Source organism: Amborella trichopoda, chromosome 9 (genome assembly GCF_054954075.1).
Source record: "Amborella trichopoda isolate Santa Cruz 75 chromosome 9, AtrichopodaSantaCruz75HAP2 v2.0, whole genome shotgun sequence".
NCBI lineage: Eukaryota > Viridiplantae > Streptophyta > Magnoliopsida > Amborellales > Amborellaceae > Amborella > Amborella trichopoda.
This window is the reverse complement of record NC_142344.1, coordinates 24746554-24765612: the sequence shown is the minus strand read 5'-3', so window position 1 is coordinate 24765612 and position 19059 is coordinate 24746554. Positions and strand designations below refer to the sequence as shown.

At 44.3% G+C, this 19059-nt stretch overlaps 1 long non-coding RNA gene across 1 annotated transcript; it reads left to right on the top strand.

The window, feature by feature from the left end:
- The first annotated feature begins 7445 nt into the window (after window positions 1–7445).
- LOC148780463 (uncharacterized) lies at window positions 7446–11301 on the top strand. Its single transcript, XR_016039939.1, has 3 exons — window positions 7446–9369; window positions 10181–10287; window positions 11046–11301. It is a non-coding gene; the product is annotated as an uncharacterized LOC148780463 (long non-coding RNA).
- The last annotated feature ends 7758 nt before the right edge of the window (window positions 11302–19059 follow it).

Below are 19059 nucleotides of genomic sequence, written 5' to 3'. Positions count from 1 at the left end.
AATCTACGAATGGGGCAAAAGGCCACTCTCACCCTGGTGACCCCATTAATCCTAAGCCGATTATACCATCACTTGATCAGAGGCACCGAGAGCAATGGCATCTTCGAGCACATTGATCTCGAGGTAGCTCATGGGTCAGAATCAATATCCCCAAGACCCCTGTTAAGCCCGAGGGCAACGCCTTGAGGCAGCCCTGGTTCTTCAAGGAAATGGAAGCCGAATCCACCGAGGGCACAGGCCCTAACCCCTTTATGGTGGATAGTTTGATCCATGAAGAAAGAAGTTCCCCTCCCATAATGCAAGTGAATGATTCATCATCTCCCCTGAAAGTCTGCCTTGACATCCCAGCTCCCCAGATGAAGCTGAAGAGAAAATTGATATTGTTGAGCCGCTGCAAGAGCTTGAGAAACCTATTGTTGAGATCGATTTTTATAATAGGAAGAGGAACTTTCCACTGGCCACTTTCGTTCTATCTTTCCAGGGATTCATCATTGAATCTTGGACACATGATGAACATCCGTCTGCTCTTGTTGGTCTTAATGATGCTTCTTCCCTTGCTTGCTTCCCCTCAGACATTCTTACCTTTGATGAGAATTCGTTACTCTCATCCAAGGAAAGCTCCTTCCCAGTATAGGATGTAACGAGCTTCGCGTCCCTTGATGCTAGCTCTGTTCAAGTGGCCCCTCCATACCCTAAGAATACCATGATTCCCTGCAAAGGTAATTGTCAGCTCTCCTCATGTCGGGAACACCTCATGTATCCTCTTGAATGATGGGGGCTTTCCGTTCTATTAGAGGTTCCGGTTCTCTCTTAATGGTAAGGAGCCCTCAAGTATGACTAGTGTCGAAGCCATGGTGATTAGTGAAGTACCAAAAGCCTATGATGACGAGATTGTGTATCTTAAGGCCACGGTAAGGTGGTTACAGGTTGAGATGAGTTTGAAAGATGAAATGGCAGAAACCGTACGTCGAGTGGTACTGAAGTCTCATAATCTTGAGTGTACCCCTCAGGGTGTCAAGCCCTATTTGCTATCTCTCAAGAACCTCTCCTGGCCATTGAAATGGGGCCAACAAACGATGAACTACTCCCACCCTCTCCTCCCTCACTGTCAGTCCCTTCTCCATCTTTTCTTCGGATAGGGAACAGAAGACTAATAAAAGCATGGTGGAAAAAACATCAAAAAGATACGATACCTTAGTAGCAAGAAAGCCGAATCGCTACCAGAAAACTTCCCTAGCTTATATTGATCAGAATCTATTACCACAAGGAAATCAAAGACTCAATGTCCCCAACAACAAAATCAAGTATTTCCTAGGCAGAAGCCAACACGAGAGTTATTCCTTTGACAAGTGCATGATCCCCAAGTTGCTTGAAACTCTATTTTCTAAAGAGATGATCAAGCTACCTAAGGTAAAAAGACAAGATGAAGTCGGGAGGGACGACGAGCCCAATTATTTCTAATATCATAGAGTACTCGGTCACAAGACTGAGGAGTGTTGTACCATCAGAGACATTATCCAGAATCTCATAAACAACGGGGAAATTGAATTAGTATAATGGTTCGACAGGTGATCCAGTGCATGCATGGTCTAGATGCTGGGCCCTAAACTGCATGGTCCAAATTATATGACCTAAAACTACAATGGCGGTCTAGATACATGACCCTAAACTGCATGGTCCAAACTATATGACCTAAAACTACAGTGGAGGTTTAAATGCATGACTCTAAACTGCATGGTCCAAACTATATGACCTTAAACTACAGTGGAGGTATAGATGCACGACCCTAAACTGCATGGTCCAAACTATATGACCTAAACTGCAGTGAAAGTATAGTCGCACGACCTTAAACTGGATGGCACTAGTTGTATGACTTTAAATTGCATAGCCATGGTCCAAGCTATATGACCCTAAAACTATAGCACAGGTCCTAGTGGCATGATGTTAAACTGCACAACATATGGTCTCGGAGGCAAGACCTTAAACATGCCCTCGGGTTTGGGCGGATGACCTTAAAACACACCAAATTGATGGGCATAGTGGCATGACCTTAAGCATGCCCCTGCAAAAAGAAAAAGAAGAAAACACAGAAGGGCGTCATGGGTAAAAATGTCAAAAGAAAAAAATGACGGACATGGTGTGCACCCTAAAGGCCACCATGGGAAAAATATGTCAAGAAAATGAGAGAAAGAAAAAGACGAGCATAGTGAAAACCCGCAAGGGCACTTGGGCAAGAGTGTCAAAATAAAAGGGATGTGGTGAAAACCCTTCATGGCATTCCCTCTCAAATGACGGGTGTGCTGACCTTGCCTTATGGGACAGCACCAGTAAAAATCTCTCACGTCCCTGTAGCAAGACGTTAAACTACGCGACATACAGTCTATTTGCACGACTATAAATTGCTTACATGTCTCCATGAAGTCCCTCAGAAGCCGTTGCTCCTATGCATCCCTTGCACACGTCACCCAAGCTGTCGCCCGCATGTCCTTCGTGTCCATCCGTCGCACACATGCCCTAGCATCCATTAGCGATCTTTCCCCACGAAGCCAGGCCAATCAGCATAGCAAATCCTAAGGCCCGAACACAAGCCACCATCGTCTGGGTAACCTATGCCCACCACCGGCTATGTTCTCAAAGGACCATCCCCGGTTGCATTCTCAAAGGTCGAGTGTCGGCTGTGTTCTCAAAGGCCCAGCGCCAGCTGTGTTCATTAAAGCCTAGCGTCAATTGTGTTCTCAACGCCTCAGCACCGACGGTGTTCTCTACAATTCAATGCCGGTTTTGTTCTCAAAGCCTAGTGCCGACTGCGTTCTCAAAGGTCCAGTGCCTGCTGTGTTCGGTGCCCAACGCCGGTTTGTTCTCAAAGCATAGTGCCGGCAGTGCTCTCTAAGGTCCAGGGCCGGCTGTGTTTAGCAAAGCCCAGCACCTACTGCGCTCTCAAAGGCCCAGCATCGAATGCGTTCTCAAAGGCTAGCATCGGCTGTGTTTTAAAGTTACCACCGCGTGTGTTGCTTGTACATACGCTAGCGCCGTGTGGATTACCGTTGTCTGTGCTGATGCCACACATGTCAATACTGAAACCATTCAAGACCACCGTCGTGTGTGTTACGTTCCCCATGCTAGCGGCGCATGTGCTAGAACCTGATCACCGCCATGTGCGTCCTACCACTATCCCTAGTGGACTTGCACCTGTCATCCCTAATGGAGTAGCACCTAAGCCGTGACCTATCATCCCTAGTGGAGTTGCACCCAAGCTGTGACCCACTATCCCTAGTGGAGTTACACTCAAGCAGTGACCTGTCATCTCCAATGGAGTCAAGAGCAGGCCACTGTCCATCATCCTCAGTAGGAGTCACACCCATACTGCAACCCATTATCCCCAGTGGAGTTAAAGTCATTCTTACCTCTCCAATCCCTAGTGGATATATTTGACACCAAGCTATCTTATCCCCAGGGAGTCGGGTTACCTGTCATAAGCCAATTCTCCATAGAGTCTCATCTTTCACCTCAAGGAGTCACACTTGCTCCCCAATCCCCAGTGAAGTCTACTTCTATTTGCCATCCTTCATCGGGTCACCATTTCCATCTGAGCCCTCCGCTTGTGTATGGAACTTAACCGTTTTATCCCTAGGGAGTCAAATTACCAAACACAGACCTATTCCCCATAGAGCTTGACCTACATGAGGACCCACAAAATGGTCTAGATGCACGATCCTAAACTTCATGGTCCAAACTATATGACTTTAAACTATAGCGGAGGTCTAGTTGCACGACCCTAAATTACATGGTCTTAGCTGCATGACTTTAAACTACATAGCCACGGTCCAAGCTATATGACCTTAAAACTATAGTGCACGTTCTGACCGCATGACGTTAAATGGCTCTGCAATGGCCCCGAAAGCATGACCTTAAACACACCCCCACCAAAAAAAAAAAAAAAAGAAAAAAGAAAAAGAGAAAATAATAACGGGCATGGTGTATACCTGAACAAGGGAATGCCATGAGTAAAAATGATGGACGGGCATGGTCACGAATCCATGAGTAAGAGAGTTCAGTAAATAGAAAACTAGGGCACCGTGAAAACTCGAAAGGGCACAGGGAGTAGAAATAGAAAAAAAATGTGGACATGACTGAAAGGTCATGGGTAACAGAGCCTAATAAAGAGGAGGATTCGTGAAAACCGTCTTTACTGCACGACTTCTCCAGTCTAAGTGAAACCCTCAAAGGGTGTTGGGAGCAATAAAATCAGCTTGATCCAAGATTCGATTCTACAGGCTGCTTCAGCCAGCACTCCCTTCATCATTAAGACGTCTAGTAGGGTGTAGACGTTAAAATCATCCCTCATCTTCTTTCTTCAGTCCTGGGTGAACAGGTAGCCCAGTCGACTTCCTTTTTCAGTCCTGGGTGAACAAGTAGCTAAGTCGACTTCCTTCTTTAGTCCTAGGTGAACAGGTAGCCCAGTCGACATCCTTCTTCAGTCCAGGATGAATAGGTAGCCCAGTCGACATCCTTCTCCAGTCTTGGGTGAAAAGTAGCCCAATCGACATCCTTCTCCAGTCCTGGTTGAGCAGGTAGGCCAGTCGACATCCTTCTTCAGTCCTGGGTAAACAGGTAGGCCAGTCGACATCCTTCTTCAGTCCTAGGTGAATAGATAACCCATTCGATATCCTTCTTCAGTCCTGGGTGAATAGGTAGCCCAATTGACATCCTTCTTCAGTCGTAGGTGAATAGGTAACCCAATCAATATCCTTCTCCAGTCTTGGGTGAACAGGTAGCCCAGTCGACATCCTTCTCCAGCCCTGGGTGAACAGGTAGCCTAATCGACATCATTCTTCAGTCCTGGGTGAACATGTAGCTCAATCGATATCCTTCTCCAGTCCTGGGTGAACATGTAGCCCAGTCGACATCCTTCTTCTGCCCTGAGTGAACAGGTTGCCCAGTCGATATCCTTCTTCAGTCCTGGGTGAACAGGTAGCCCAGCTGACATCCTTCTTCAGTCTTGGGTAAACATGTAGCCCAGTTGACATCCTTGTTCAAGGCTGGGTGACAACGTAGCCCAGTCATTATCCCTTCTTCATGGACCATCCCTTCTTCAAGGCTGGGTGACAACGTAACCCAGTCAATATCCCTTCTTCAAAGCTAAGTGACAACGTAGCCCAGTCATTATCCCTTCTTCAGGGACCTTTTCCCCTCATGCAATGTGCATGCCTTCTCCTTCTCTTATGGGCCTTCTCCCCATGCATGAATTGTGCATGCCTTATCCTTCTCTTATGGAACTTCTCCCCATGCATGAAATGTGCATGCCTTCTCCTTCTCTTATAGACCTTCTCCCCATGCATGAAATGTGCATACCCTCTCCTTCTTCTATTATGGACCTCTCTCTCCATGAGGCTAGGTGACAAAGGAGCCTAGTCATCATCCTTCCAAGGCAGAAATTGACAAAGCAAGGGTGGAGCTTGCTGGAGACTTCAACTCACCTAGCCGGATCGGCTAATAGAACCTGTCCCAAACTGGACTTGGTAGACGAGACCCATAGTAGTACTCTAATCATCAAAAGCAAACCTGGTGTAGCAGAAAACAAATACCGCAAAAAAAAAAGTTTCTTCTCCCCCTAAAGTCTCCACGAACGGACCTACAAACAATGCATCTCTACGTCTGAGCAACCTTGTTATACCATTACATGAATCTCCTCGACGTTCACGTGATCCTATGGTTAGAAAGAAAAAAAGTAAAAGTTGAAAGAAACATTACAAATGATTTTCCTTCTTGCTTCTCTTGAAGCACAACATTCAGTGGGGCAAGCTGTTTGAATGTATTTTTCAGCACCTTGATCCCTGATTAGGAATAAGTAGGAATCAGATCAATAAAGCCTACAAAACAGTGGAAATTCTTGACAGTCTCATAATGGCCCCAGAACTGGTCAAGATCTTTATCAGCACTTCAAAATACCACCTGCCAAGTTTCATGGCGATCAGATATGTTTAAGGCAATTAACACAAAGAAACCGTTTCGGGAAAAAATGGCCTCTAACATCTTGAAACGGACCCTAAAACTGGAACTATATTTTTGGTGTCTCAAATCACTGTGGGACCAAGGCCATTGGATCCGACACTGTCAAAAACCCATATGGGCCATGTTTCGGCTGAATCGGACACTCTAGGACAAAGATATGAACAAAATATTGAAACATGAGGTGTTGCACACTATTCCCGTGTGACCTCACTCCACAAAGCACCATTAAAGGTGGCTGTTTTCACAGCCACAAAGCAGCCATTTTCGGGGCTCATATCTCACTCGATCCAAGTCGGATCGCTCTCAAATTTTGTGAGCGTGTTTATCTCGTCGAGATGAGTGTTTTGATTTATGGTTTTCCCCGTGCCGATGTTCGAGCAGGGAGAAAAACTAGAAAGAAGTTGTCGATCCGTGAAGAAGTTACAGAAAATTCAGCGGCTACACGCCTCGCTCGATGTACCAAATCATGACGCTCACATAACAGATCAATACGAAACTAATTCCATTATGTGCGTAAGGTTCAGGGATATCATTGGGCCAAACACCGTACATGATGAACGGTCAGATTTCACGTACGAAGTCGATGAAGTGACTGAAATTCCGGTTGCCGAATTTCCAAATTCCGGCCAAAATTCAAAATTCATAAAATCTTCGTTCGGGGTTCCAAATTGCCCCATTTGTTGCCACGTGATCATGACGATATGCTTAATGCGTTATGATGAAAACATATAGAAAAACATCAAGGAAGGAGCTCAACATCGATCCAAAGCTTTCAGATTCAAGCAAATTTCAAGTATCATGATCGTGGTTCGAATCTTGATCCATGGCTCGAAATTGGTATCAAATCGATTGTCATGCCGGGCCCTATAAGAAAATATTCATCTTTCTATCAAATGGGCACCATAACAATCCCAGATCAGTCATGGAAGATCGCACAAGTTTTCAGGCAGCAATAGGGACTGTTATGAAATTTCACACTTTGTTAGGTAGAGGTAAAACAATCATTTTGCACCGTATTTTTAAAATTTTCTTTAATTCAATTAAATTGTAATTATCTTCAATTTAGTTAGTTTTTTAGCATCCACCCACGTTTTAACCCAATTCTATATAAACACGTAATAACCTCTATGAAGGGGGGCGTTCATTCAATAAAAATTTTGATCCTTGCTTAAGCTCGTGAGTGCGTCTTCGAGAGAGAGAGAGGAGAGAGAAAAAAAATATTGGTACCCTTCGATAAGACAATTTTCATTCTCCACCTCTTTTCTCTCTCATCTCTATCTCGTTCTCTCTTTCTCTCATCTTTATCTCTTTCTCTCTCCTCTTTCTTCTTTTTTTCTCTCTTTTTCTCTCTTTCTTTCTCTTCTTTTCTATCTTTTTCTCTCTCCTCTCTTCTTCCTAACGCCGACTGGGTTTCTCATCTCTATCTCTCTCTCCTTATCTCTATCTCTCTCTCCTCTCTTCTCATCTCTATCTCTTTCGCTCTCTTCTTCTTCCTCTCTTCTCACCTCCATCCGTCTCTCTTCTTTTCATTCTCCTCCCCTCTCAATCTCAACATCGGTTGGGTTTTTTCTCTCCTTTCCTCTCATTCCAAGCTTTGTCTGGGTTGTCTTTTTTTTTTCCCTTCTCTTTCTCTTTTTAACCTTGTAGTCCCGCATGACTACATTCCCAACACCAATTGGGTTTTGTTTTTTTTTTTTTTCCTTCTCTTTTTCTGTTCCCACAGTACCACGACCCTTCTCTACCCCCTTTCTTGTAATCTCTCACAACCACAACTTCTCATCTTCTTCCTTGTCGTCTAGCAAGACCACAATTCTCTTCTTTCCTTATGCTTTTATCTCTTATATGTCCACCAGCTCTATGTGCACCATCGGTTCGGCCTCTTCTATCTTTTTTTGGTGGTCCCTCATGACCATCTCTCTTTCTATTCTTTTTAGGTGCACCTTCCCTTTACCCCCTCTTGGTGCACCTTCGAGTCTCCTCTTTCTCTCTCACGTTCTGTGGGTCCCGCGCGTCCACCATTCCCCAAATCTTCATAACTTAGCGCCGGTTGTGTCATTTTCACCTAGAGCCGGTTGTGCCATTTTCCACGTAGCGCCCGGTTGTACCATTTTTCCATGTAGCGCCGGTTGTGCCATTTTTCCATGTAGCACTGGTTGTGCAATTTTTCACGCAGCGCCAGTTGTGCCATTTTTCCATGTAGCGCCGGTTGTGCCAGTTTTCAGGTAGCGCTGGCTGTGTGCTCATCCAACCTCTTCCTATCGCCGGCTGTGTGCCCCTCTCACTACTGTGCATCCACCTCTTGGCTTCCCCTCCCTGTTACCTCCCATCTCTCTTTCTCTCTCTAGCAGCCCCAACCTTGCTGCTCCCATCTCCACACCAGCCACCTCTCACCCCTCCACTTCGTCTACAAACCCGCTGCTGCGACACGTTCACCTCCGACCAGCAGCCAGCCACAACTCCTACTCACGAACCCCATCTTTCTTCCCTTCAATTGGCTGCTGCCCATCTGCTAATCTCCATATCTTTTTTCCCTGTTGTGACTCAATTCCAGTCAGCAGCCACTTCTCCGTATTTCTTCTTCTTCATCTCCATCACCCTCGCTTCACTACAATCTCAGCCCGTCCTCCACCTCTTTTGCAGCCCTTGTCTTCACATCTCTCAACCTCTCTTCTGCCACTTTGCGGCTCCCTGACCTGTGATCCTCTTCTATGCATCTCCGTCCACCTACAAACCAACCGCATCACCTTCTCATTCTCACCTCTCAATCTCCCTTCTCAATTCTCCTTTTTCTCTCTTCAACAGTCCATCACCTAGTTGCCACCGCCTCCAACCAGGCCTCCCGTTGATCCCATCTCTCTCGTCCTCTGTCCCGGTGTGCCAGACAGCAGCTGGTTGCTGCCCTTTTCACACCACTTCTTCTATGCAAACAGCTGCTCCACCACTAGCAACTCTCCTGCCTCTTCTCAGCCACCTGTAGCGAGTTGTTGCTCCCTCTCCCTACCCCATTCTGCTATCCACGCTGCCACGACCGTCAAACCAAGCTCTCCCATCTTCTTCTCCACTTCCATTCACCTGCTACCAGGCTGCGGACTATCTCCGTCCCTGTCCTTCGCCCTTCGCCCTTCGTCTCGTCTCTCTTCATCTCCACCACTCTCGAGCTCCCTCTTCACTCCCACAACCAGTCGCCTCCGCCTCTCCCACACCGTCAATCACAACCTCATTGCTGCGAACCATCTTCGCCACCTTCCTGTCCCACTTTTCTCCCAGCACTCCAACTTTCCCGCAGATCTCTCCGCCTTTCCCCAGTCTTTCGCGATCATCACCCTGTTCTCCCTCTCACAACGAAAAAACCCAATAGTGAGCTTCTCACTCTAAACGTCCGAGCAAAATATGCCCTTTCTTTTCGTCTTGAAGTATTCGTTATCTTCGTTTTCATCCAACCATTTCATTCAAGTTACCCAACGAAACTCTCTCTCTCTAAATTTCAAAAAAAACCATACCATAAAAGCTCTCACTCTATGTAAAACGTTGACAACCCAACATCCAACTTCAAGTCTCTTTCACCCTCTCTTAACCAACCAAAGCTCTACTTTTCTTTATATATTATTATTTAAATACCTTACGTTCTCTCTCATCCACTAACCAACAAAAAGCGCTCTCTCACAAACTTTTCATTTTTTTATTATTATTTTATTTTACAAAATTTCACTTATTTTATTTTATTTTACTTTAATTTACTTCATGCCATTTTTTCTTTTTATGCCGTTATCTTGTCGTATTTACTTCATTCATTTTCTTTAGTTATTTATTTTAATTTATCATATTTTTTTTATTTTATTTACCTCATTTATTTTATTTTACTTAATTTTATTTCATTTACCACTTTTATCTTATATTCATTTACCTTATTCTATTTACTCCACTAATTTTATTTTAATTTATCTTTATCTTCTTTATTTTATTTACATTATTTATTTTTCTCACCTCATTCATTTTAATTTATTTTCTTTTACTTCATTTTATTTATTTCACTTCACTGCATTCCATTTTAATCCTAATTCCATTTTTTATTTTTATTTTAACTCATCTCTCATTTTCACCCTGTAACAAGGCTGGGATCTTGCCCCACTTATCGATACTTCTAATATATGTGTGTGTGTATTTGCAGGAAAGGAGAAACAGGTCAAGAGAGGCCATTCCAAACAAGTTTTACGACTGGGGGGCTTTCTTCGTCATCAAAGAGGGCGCCCACCAGAGCCAGCCCGAGCGTGTCAAGTAAGTCCCGCTTCACAAACATAAATTTCTCTCTCACCGGTTGGTAATACCTGCCCTTGTTCTTCAATGAGGTTCCTGAGAGAGTGATCTCAAACATCTTGGGTCTCCCCTGAAACCCGAGACACATGCCACCCGATCCCCAAAGGATCCGGAGGGCGAGATCGAGGCACCTAACCAATGCCAGCATATCCCCTAACCCGCATAACTATAGAAACGGGTTAAGGGAGAGCATAGAGGGTCGCACCCTAGATTCATGAAATCAGATGACATATAATATTGATACCTTGCAAGGTAAGGGCCTATCGAACCCCTAATGCACGATGAGGACCGTGTGTGTGTGTTGAGGGTATTACGAAGTGGATTAACCCACTGGTCATTACTCTCCCTCCTGTATGATGGTAGAGGTTTTAAGCAATGGGATTGGCTTAGCCTGATGGATAGGGCTTCTACTGTAGGAGTAGTTGATTTAGGGAGCGAGTGGATAATGATTGAATTCCTAAATAAGGAATGATTAGAATTTCACTGATTAGATGTTAATGATTTCACTGATTGAATGTTCATGATCGCTCTGATCTAGTGATAACTGCTTTTTAAATGAAATATTCATACTCGCTGCCTTGACCTGATATTTATATATGCTAAACTATGACTTTATGAACTGAAGTATTATCACACATGAATAGAATGACCATAGGCCCATAACACTAGACTTGCTTATTGAGCTGAATAGTTCATCCCATTATTTCTCCTCCTTGTAGATTGATAGCGACAGATGCAAGGTTAGGAGTTCGTGTTTTGCAACTGGAAGATGAAGCTAGTTTTCTCGAAGAAGGTGCTTAGATCTTGTCTCTGTCTGGGTTATTGGGCCTTGGGTTTTTATTCGTTTTTTATGGATATGTGTAATATTAGGCCTAGAAGCCCCAAACTGAATGTAATATTTTGGAAAAATTTGATATAATAGATTTTTGGTGAATGTGATTTTATATATGTTAAGTTGCTAGTTGTATTGTTGCATATAGTTATTTCCATGGTTTGCTTGATTACAAAAAGTAAATGCATTGAGTCCACTCCTACCTGAGAGACAAATGTTACATTGGATCACGAACCCACGCTCGACCGTCCATCACCACATAAGGTACGGTGGTCAAGGGTGGGGTCGTGACATTTTACCTTAGGGGATTTTGCCTTAGGGGATCCAGTCAAGAGAAAAATGCTCCTAGACTAACCAATTTTGTCATTGGCGAGGTTCACCCATCTCCTATATGTGGTAGTTGGTAGTTATACTCATATAACCATGGAGTGCCTGATTAGGTTCAATCTTGTCGTGCGTGACAAACAAAGAAAGAAGAGAGAAAAGTCACACTCAGTAGTATGTGCTGTCGTGTGTGATAGACGAAGAGAGAGGAGAGGGAAAAGTCATGCTTGACAGTGTTCACTACCTGACATGATAGATAAAGAGAGAAGAGAGAGAAAAGTCAAGCTCAATAGTATGTGCTATTATGCGAGATAGATGAAGAGAGAGGAGAGGGATACATCATGTTCAACAGTGTGTACTGTCATGCATGACGGACATAGAGAGAAGAGAAAAATGTCATGCTCGACGACATATGCTGCCGTGCTTGATAGACGAAGAGAGAGGAGAGATAGAAATGTCATGCTCAGCAACATGTGCTGCTGTGCTTGAAAAATAGGGGGAACCATGAGAAAAGAAAGAAGCAAAGAGATAAAAGGAAAGAGAGTGAGAGAAAGGAAAGAAGAAGAGAGAGAAAGAACAGAAGAGAGAGAATAAAAAGAAGAGAGAGAAAGGAAAGAATAAGAGAGAGAAAGGAAAGAAGATGAGAGAAAAAAGGGAGAAAGAAGAGAGAGAGAGGAAAGAATAAGAGAGAAAAGAAAGAAGAAGAGAGAAAGAAGAGAGAGAAAGAAGAGAGAGAAGGAAGAGAGACAAAAGAAGAGAGACAAAGAAGAGAGGAGAAAGAATTACATGCAACACTCAAGGGTACCCACCCAGATCTTCTCTCTCCTCTCTCTCTCTCTAAGCCATGACCCAAAAACTCAAGCAAAAAGACTAATTTTTAATTGATCAAGAGAGGGTCTCAACCCGTCCTATATAAGAGCACACCACGTGCTTATATAGATTTTAGGTCAAAACATGGGTGGATGCAAAACTTTTAACCTAATTGTGGAAAAATAAAAATTAAAAGAATTAAAGAAAATTAACAAAATAGGGACAAACGATGATTTTGTCACTTACCCACAAATCTTAAAATTCCAATTAGGTCCCTATCGTGGCCATGCAACCTTCTCCCTCTTTCGGGATCCATTTGAGGTCCTTTCGATCTTCATCAGGTCAAAAGATTATTCTTTTCTTGATCGGCTTGGGAAGACAGTCATTTTGATACCCAATTTTAGTCATGGATCGAACTTTAGGGCCACGATCATGACATGTCAAAAACATGCAAAAATGTGCAACCTTAGATTTAGGATTCAGCATGTTTCTCAATGTTTTTCAAAGATGATGAGCATGTTGCTACGATCATTTTGTAAAACGAACCGCTCGATTTGGTGCCCGGACGACCATTTTCTAAATTGGAAAACTTTGGTCGGAATGTGGATTCCAGTGGCCGGAATTGTAGCAACTTCGTACTCATCATGCGTTGAATTTGACTATCCATCACATGCGAGGTTTGGCTTAGACGAAGCCTTTGACCTCACGGTCGCAATGAATATGGTTTTAGGTCGATCTGACGCGCGACCGTCATGATGTGGCCGTTCGATTGAGGGGACGTGCTGCTAGAAATTTCTTGCTACTTTTGGAAATTTCCGAAAAATTTCTCTCTACGATTTCTCTCGGCACAGGCCGTGTCATCATGCGTGCCACATCTCACTCTTTGGGCTCTATCCGACTCATGATAAGGAAGATATGACCATGAAATGTCTACCCCTGAAATGGTGAAGCACAGTTTCGATTAATGCAAACTAGTCCACCAAGGGTACACCGTAATGGTGTACGACCTACCAATTCTAGGTAATTTGGTCATAACTTACTCCAAAAATGTCTGAATGAGTCAAAAATTGATACCTGGGGGTTTTCGAATGCTTTGAATCCAATGGTGATGGTCTGGAGACCATTTGACCCTCCGATAATGGTGTTATAGTTCAGGATCCATTTACAGCATGATAGAGGTAGAATTTCCCAAATCTATTTTGTCATCTGCACTGCCTTAAACTTGTCAATTTGTAATGAAACTTGATAGGTATTCCTAAGAACACCCATAGGCACGATCTTGAACCTTCTTAGGCCATTCTGAGGCTTTTGAAAATTTCTCTTCTAGATCAGGGCTTTCATAGCTTCCATAGTCCACAGGCTTCTTGGTACCTACAGACCAAGGTCGTAAAATGCTTTCTCCTTATTCGCCTTGAAGATACAAATGTTGAAAAATACCTTCAAACAGGGAGGTCTGATTCAGCCCAAATTTGTTCATTAGGGGTTTTTCGACGTTCTGAGTGCTAGCATAGGGCTACAGTTGAATGGCCCTTCTTTGGTGTGATGGCACCTCACCTAGGTCACAAGGCTTCAGGCTTTATTTTTTGGCACAACATTAGCCCATGGGTGTCTGGTGAACCCGCAGGACTAAGCTATCACCGTTTCTCCCCTTATTTGTGTAAGCTTTGAAAGTACGTAAAAAATGACGTACAAAACTTGCCCCGACGGATGTTGCTCTTCTAGAGAAGCGAGAGGCGCAACATTCATAAAACTTTAACGTTGTAGCTGCTCTAGCGAATCTTGGTCAATACATGTTTATTATCTCTCAAATATATTTTTTTCTTGACCATTAACATCGGCTCAGTCCTTGAGGGGTAGACCTTGATGAGCTTTTCCCTTATCCGGGGTGTGACCAAAGTGGCTCCCAGTTGTCCGGTGCCTTGTTCAGGGGAGTTCTTCAAGTTATGCCAGAATCCATTTTCTGAGAGATTGCATTGATGGTCTACCTTCAGCGAGCTTACGACTTTTGTTTCAACGAGAATTCCTAATGTCTCAACTGGTGGGGTCCTTTTTGTGGGCTCTATTCCATCCCTGTTGGGGAAGTTCTGGTGTTTCAGTTAGCAGGGGCCTTTTTGCGGGCCATATACCTATTCAAACATAAACACCAGGTTTTGGTGAGCACGTATGGTACCTCTTCAGTCCACATCCTACTGGTCCAATTGGAGATCTCCTAAATTACCCGGACGTGATAGAGAGGAAGCTTCTGAGGAGGTCTCATTTTAGGAGACTTCACTCTAGATGCTAGAGTTTGTTTTGAGAAGACGGAAAGTGGCAGGCAGGGTACCTTTTTGGTCAACATCCTACTGGTCCAATTGATAATTTCCCGGATTACCCGGATGTGATGGGGAAGGGGCCTTTGAGGTGGCCTCATTTTAGGAGACTTCACCTTAGATGCTGGAGTTTGTTTTGAGAAGAAGGAAGAGGCATGTAGGGTACCTCTTTGGTCCACATTCTATTGGTCCCGTTGGGGATCTCCTGAATTACCCAGACGTGATAGGGAGGGGGCCAATGAGGCGGTCTCATTTTAGGAGACTTCACCCTGGATGCTGGAGTTTGTTTTGAGAAGGGGAAGTTTTCATTTTTGTGACAGCATTGAGGCCCAGGATTGAATGCAGCACTGGGGTCTGAGATTTTTTAATGGCATAAGGGCCAAAGATTTTTGGATGTCACTAGGGCTTGAGATTTTTTTTAAATGGAGCTGGGGCCAGATATTTTTTGAAGGCACTGGGGCAGGAGAGCTTTGAAGGCATAGGAGCATGAGACCTTTTTTTTAAGGCACAGGGGCCAAAGATTTTATGATGGCACTGGGGCCAGAGATTTTTGGATAACTTTGGGGCCGGAGAGTTTTTAGAAGGCACTGGGGCCGGAGATTTTTGAAGGCACAGGGGCAAGAGATTTTTGAAGGCAAAGGGGCCAGAGATTTTTTTTGGATGGCACTGAGGCTAGAGATTTTTGGAAGGCACAGGGGCTGGAGATTTTGCTTAAGATTTTTTTGAAGACACAGGGGCCGGAGATTTTTGGATGGCATTGGGGCCGAAGATTTTTGAAGGCACAGGGGCCGAAGATTTTTGGAAGGCACAAGGGTCGGAGATTTTTTTATGGCACTAGGGCCGAAGATTTTTTAAGTTGATTCCAAGCTCCCTTGCGGGTTTTCTCTCTAGTCAAGTTGCAATGATGCAAAGAGAGTGGATTTCACCAAATCCATGTACTAGGGTGCTTTTACCCGTGACTTCGAGGTCAGGTCTACCCTTTTTGCCTCCCTTGTGGGTTTTCGCCAGGCCTTGATTTGTCTCAAGACTTTTTTACTCATAGCTTCATGGCCATACCTGCTTGTCATTTTTACTCATGGTACCCATACTGGGGTTTCACCATGTCCCTGTTTTTTCCGTTTTGGGCAATTTTGTTGGCTATGTGGCCTTTCAAGGACTTGAAGCAAAGAGTCTTTTACTCAGTGGGAGCTAGAGAGAGAAACTGAATCTTGATGCTTGGCATACTTGGGCTCAGATTCATATTACCTCAAGTTTTGTGAGGCATTGAGATATCGTGTTTTGGAGAGAATAATCTCTTAGGGAGGTGTGAGGGTCACCTCCCACTTATTACTATATTGATTAGAATGTCTCGTAGTTGATGTGATAGGCTACGGCTTGAAGAATCCAATCAATAATAATGGAACCCGAGTATTTAATAGAGTTTTCACCTTGTATGGAATGGTCTGCTCATGGGTGTTTGAGATCATTTATCATCACTTATGTCCCTGATGAGAATAAGGAGAGAGCAGTTCGTGACCTAGGTTCATCGATACCAAAGTGCCTGTGGACTATGGAAGCCGTTGGTCAATAAGCCTTGATCTAGAAGTGAAATTTTTGACAGCCTCATAATGCCCTACGAAGGTTCAAGATTGTTTCTAAGAGTCTTCTAAGAATACCTACCGAGTTTCGTCACAATTTGACGAGTTTCAGGCAGTGCAGATGATAAAATAATTTCAGGAAATTTTGCCTCTATCATGCTGAAAGTGGACTCTAAACAATAGCATCATTATCGAAGCATAAATGGTCTCCAGACCATTGCCATTGGATTCAGAATGTTTGAAAACCCCCGAGTACCAATTTTGGTGCATTCTGACGCTTTCGGAGCAAGTTATGGCCACATTACACAAAATGGGTAGCTCGTACACTATTACGGCGCACCCTCGATGAACCAGTTTCCATTAATGGAAACTGTGGCTCTCAATTTCGGGGGAAAACTTCACTTGGTCGTATCTTCGTCATCCCGAGTCAGATCAAGCCTAAATTTGGGAGCATGTTCGTCTCAACAACCCAGTCGATTTGATATATGGCACGCATGATAGCACGGTTTGAGCTGAGAGAAATCAAAGAGAGAAGTTAGCCGGAAAACTTCCAAAAGTAGCAGGAAATTTCTAGCAAATACGTCTCCTCGATCAAATGTCCATATCACGAGGCTCACGCATCGGATCAACCTCAAACCAGACCCATTACGAGCACGAGATCAGAGGCTTCATCTGAGCCAAGCCTCGCAAGTGATGGACAGTTAGATTCGATGCACAATGAGTCCAAATTTGCTGCAATTCCAGCCACCAGAATCCAACCTCCGGCTAGATTTTTCAAATTTGGAAAATGGTCATCTGGACACCAAATGGAGCTGTTCTTTTTGCAAAATGATCCGAGAGGAGGGGTACGTCATTGCCACACTACACAAAGACTTTCAAAAATTTTGCCTGTTACATGATTTTGCGCTCAACTCTGACCAAATGTATTCAAATCACCTTCATGTGAGCTTTGAATAAATCTATTTTAAAATCGGCTTCGAATCACACAAAAACCCGCCACTGCTTGACAATTGTACTCCTTTTCCTACAAGAAGGTCACAGTTATGGAGTTGATAAACATGCTCTTTTGCTTGAATCTTTTGCTGATGAATTGAGTGACAAGGTGATGTGTGTGCGAATTGATATACATCTATACTATAGAATAGTCTTCCTGTAATGATTGTTTAACATGGAGTTAGGAGCACGATGCTATGTGACCGTACAATTGGTGGTGTTATGACAACTGCTAATGCCCCATGATGATTATGTGATGTATATACTATGGTTATGCAGTTTGGAGTCATGCAACAAGGACCATGCAGTTTAAGGTCATGCAACTAGACCTCCGCTACAGTTTAAGGTCATATAGTTTGGACCATGGCTATGTAGTTTGAAGTTTTGCAGCTAGGACCATGAACTTTAAGGTCGTGCAACTAAACCTCTGCTACAGTCTAGGGTCATATATTTGGACCATACAGTTTCGGATTGTGCACCTAGAGAGTGGTTGTGAAGTTTAAGGTAATGCAGCATAGACCAGAGTGTGGGTAGGGAATGTGACTCCATGGGGAACAGGGCTGTAACTGGAGACTTGACTCCCTGAGGATGCAAAGTGATGGCCTACATGTGCGGATGACGGGTCACGTTCTGCGGAAAGTGGGAAAAATCCACAGTGGACAGTGTTGTCGCATGTACACGGCACTAAGTTTTGGATGATGGACGTGAGTTAAGCTTAGATGGCGCACGCACAATGTTAGGCCTTGGTGTAGCGCGCGACGACAGCTCTTGGTGAAGCGTGCGACGATGTCCTCCTCTAAAGTGCATGGCGCTAGCCTCCTGTGAAGCACGCGGTGAAGGCCTCTGTGAAGCACGCGGCTATAGCCTCTGTGCGGAGCGTGCGGCAATAAGCCATGGCGATAGCAGTGGGTTTATGAGGCACAGGAGGCAATGACTTGCATTCTGGCCTCGGGCTTAACTTGCCCCAGCTTGGACCTATCATCATCTGAAGACAAGGACTGGAGCATCACTTCAAACTTGTGAGGGGCACTACTCGACACTGTTGATTATAGAGAGCTTTCTAGAGAGAAAGCTGGAGCTTCCGTCTAGAGACTTCCAGCAACAGTTTTCAAGCAAAAACTCACAGCATGCAGGACTTTAGGAGTTCTTCACCAAACTTCAGCGAGTCATGAGCCTTCTCAGAGTGCTTGTGAACTTCTTCAGAGAGTGCTGAGACCATCTGAGCATGGAAAAGGGAGCTTCATAGGGCTTCACCGATACTCTGACAAAACTGCGAGAGTCGCAGTGGTACTCTGTCAAAATTCTAGTGATTTTCTAGTAGTTCTGTGTGGCAAGTTGCAAAAGGGCATATGGTTATCGGAAGAGAAGGAGGGGCAGCAGTAGCTCTACTGGAAACTCTACGATTTTTTCGACAGATAAAGGAGGGCGAGGAAAGGAGAAGGCAAACCACAGGGTCACAGGGGAGCTTTTTTTCGGAATTTCGGTGGCTTTTCGTTAGCTTCAGTCACTGGTGGAAGAGAGGGAATAGACGGGGAAGGGTTTCTCAAAGAGTAGGAGTGAGTTCCTGCGAAACCCAAAGGACTGTGGGGGAGGTGAAAGGTCACAAGAAGGTTGACCGTCACTAAGGAGCGACGGTTGGGGAGACCGAAGAGGCATGGGAGTTAATGACCCCTGGAGGCAATGGGAACAAGAGCATAAGGGCATGAACGACATCAAGTCGCATACATTGCTTCTTTCGCACAGCATTAAGCTTCTCGCAGTGACATGCATGCTTGGTAACATGCCGCTCGCGACAATGGTCATGCGTGGTGTTGGCTTGTCAGCGGGGATGGTAGAACACGATCTTGAGTTGCGCACGATGATGGTTGCGTACAGCGTTGGGTTGCAC